Source organism: Arachis ipaensis, chromosome B8 (assembly GCF_059453495.1).
Source record: "Arachis ipaensis isolate K30076 ecotype BB chromosome B8, ASM5945349v1, whole genome shotgun sequence".
Classification (NCBI taxonomy): Eukaryota; Viridiplantae; Streptophyta; class Magnoliopsida; order Fabales; family Fabaceae; genus Arachis; species Arachis ipaensis.
Genome location: NC_142443.1, coordinates 112,951,146 through 112,954,360, shown reverse-complemented (window position 1 = coordinate 112,954,360; position 3,215 = coordinate 112,951,146). Strand labels below are relative to the sequence as shown.

The window sequence follows — 3,215 nt, the reverse complement described above, 5'->3', positions numbered from 1 at the left end:
GAAGTAAATTCAATGGAATCTCTATGGTCTCAGAATGAGCCTCAGATTCCCATGGTTCCTCATTAGGGAACTCCATGGAGGTCAGTGGGCGTCCATTGAGGTCTTCCTCAGTGGGAATCACTTCCTCTTCCTCCTCTCCATGTTCGGCCATGTGAGATGTGGTTATGGCCTTGCACTCTCTTTTTGGATTCTCTTCTGTATTGCTTGGGAGAGTGCTAAGAGGGAGTTCAGTAATTTTCTTACTCAGCTGTCCCAATTATGCCTCTAAATTTCTAATGGAGGACCTTGTTTCAGTCATGAAACTTTCAGTGGTTTTGATTAGATCAGAGACAATGGTTGCTAAGTCAGAGTGGTCTTGCTTAGAATTCTCTGTCTGTTGCTGAGAAGGTGATGAAAAAGGCTTGCCATTGTTAAACCTGTTTCTTCCACCATTGTTGTTGTTGAAACCTTGTTGAGGTCTCTGTTGATCCTTCCATGAGAGATTTGGGTGATTTCTCCATAAAGGATTATAGGTGTTTCTATAGGGTTCTCCCATGTAATTCACCTCTTCCATTGCTGGGTTCTCAGGATCATAAGCTTCTTCTTCAGAGGAAGCTTCCTTAGTACTGCCTGTTGCTGCTTGCATTCCAGACAGACTCTGAGAAATCATATTGACTTGTTGGGTCAATATTTTATTCTGAGCCAATATGGCATTCAGAGTATCAATCTCAAGAACTCCTTTCTTCTGAGCTATCCCATTATTCACAGGATTCCTTTCAGAAGTGTACATGAATTGGTTATTTGCAACCATTTCAATGAGTTCTTGAGCTTCTGCAGGCGTCTTCTTCAGATGAAGAGATCCTCCAGCAGAGCTATCCAATGACATCTTGGATAGTTCAGACAGACCATCATAGAAGATTTCCATGATGCTCCATTCTGAAAGCATGTCAGAAGGGCACCTTCTGATCAATTGCTTGTATCTCTCCCAAGCTTCATAGAGGGACTCACCTTCCTTCTGTCTGAAGGTTTGGACTTCCACTCTAAGCTTGCTCAATTTTTGAGGTGGAAAGAACTTTGCCAAGAAGGCATTGACTAGCTTTTCCCAAGAGTTCAGGCTTTTCTTAGGTTGTGAATCCAACCATGTTCTAGCTCTGTCTCTTACAGCAAAAGGAAAGAGCATAAGTCTGTAGACTTCAGGGTCAACCCCATTGGTCTTGACAGTGTCACAGATTTGCAAGAACTCAGCTAAGAACTGATGAGGATCTTCCAATGGAAGTCCATGAAACTTGCAATTCTGTTGCATTAGAGAAACTAATTGAGGCTTAAGCTCAAAGTTGTTTGCTCCAATGGCAGGGATAGAGATGCTTCTCCCATAGAAATCAGGAGTAGGTGCAGTAAAGTCACCAAGCACCTTCCTTGCATTGTTGGCATTGTTGTTGTTTTCGGCTGCCATGGTTTCTTCTTCCTTGAAGAGCTCTGTTAGGCCCTCTAAAGAGAATTGTGCTTTAGCTTCTCTTAGCTTTCTCTTCAAGGTCCTTTCAGGTTCAGGATCAGCTTGAACAAGTATTCCTTTATCTTTGTTCCTACTCATATGAAAGAGAAGAGAACAAGAAAGTAGGGAATCCTCTATGTCACAGTATAGAGATTCCTTGAGGTGTCAGAGGAAAAGAAGAATAGAAGGAGGAGGTAGATGGAGGAGAATTCGAACATATCAAGAGGGATATAGTTCGAATTGCACCTTGATGAGGAGTCTTAGTCCCTTAAATAGAAGGATGTGAAAAGAGGGGAAGAATTTTCGAAAATTAAAAATATTTTGAAATAATTAAAAAAAATTTTGAAAATTTGATTGATGATTTTCGAAAACTCAAATTGGGAAAGAAATTAAGTGATTTTTGAAAAGAGTTTGAAATCAGAATTTAAAAAGATATGATTGAAACTTAATTTTGAAAAAGATGTGATTGAAAAGATATGATTGAAAATCAATTTAGAAAAAGAAATTTTTTAAACTAAAGTTGATTACTTGACTAACAAGAAATTAAAAGATATGATTCTAAAATTTAAAGTTTGATCCTTTCTTAATAGGCAAGTAACAACTTGAAAATTTTGAAGTAAATCTTTAATTGAAGCAAGAATTTTTGAAAATAGTAAAAATAAATATAAAATGGAAAGAAATTGATTTTGAAAAATTATGAAAACTTGAAAAAAATGTGAATTAAAAACAAAATCTTCCCTCTAGTGTCATCCTGGCGTTAAACGCCCAGAATGGTGCCCATTCTGGCATTTAACGCCCAAATTTCTACCTTTTTGGGCGTTAAACGCCCAGCCAGGTACCATGGCTGGCGTTTAAATGCCAGTTTTCCTTCTTCACTGGGAATTTTGAACGCCCAGCTTTTTCTGTTTGATTCCTCTGCTGAATATTCTGAATCTTCAGTTCTCTATATTATTGACTTGAAAAGACATAGTTTTGAAAATTTTTTGAATTTTTAATGATGAGAAACAATCAAAATACAATTAATCGTAGGAAACTCAAATCAAACAAACAATGCATGCAGGACACCAAACTTAAAAATTTTCATATAAGAGACACTAACAAATTGAGAATGCATATGAGAAACAACAAAACACACAAAACAAGAGAATTTAAAGATCAGAGCAATGAAATCATCAAGAACAACTTGAAGATTAATGAAGAACAATATGTATAAATTTTCGAAAATTAGAAGGATAAAGACATGCAATTGACACCAAACTTAAAATTAGACAATAGACTCAAACAAGAAACATAAAATATTTTTGGTTTTATGATTTTAAATTTTTTTTTGTATTTTTTTCCAAAATTTATATAGAAAAGAAAATAAAGAGAATAAAAAATTTTAATAAGAATTCCAGGAATCATGCAATGTTAGTCTAAAGCTTCAGTCTAAAAAGGATTAGACATGTTTGGCCAAGCTTCAGCAGGACATTACATTCAATAGCTAAATTGATGAGAATCAATCAGCTTTTGTGATGGTGGGAACATCACCTTGAAACTCTAGAATTCATTCTTAAAAATTCTGAAAAGCACCTAATCTAAGCAACAAGATGAACCGTCAGTTGTCCAAACTCGAACAATCCCCGGCAACGGCGCCAAAAACTTGGTGTTGTTGCCGGACCAAACTTGGCACTGTTGTTGCCGGAAACAAATGCGAAATTATTGTTCGTTCATTCGTTCCTTCCCCGGCAACGGCGCCAAAAAC

The 3,215-nt window shown here is 36.7% G+C and overlaps 1 non-coding gene across 1 annotated transcript; it reads left to right on the top strand.

Moving 5' to 3' along the window:
* The first annotated feature begins 919 nt into the window (after positions 1 to 919).
* Positions 920 to 1,027, top strand: LOC148549293 (small nucleolar RNA R71). Its single transcript, XR_015897516.1, has one exon. It is a non-coding gene; the product is annotated as a small nucleolar RNA R71 (small nucleolar RNA).
* Positions 1,028 to 3,215: the final 2,188 nt, after the last annotated feature.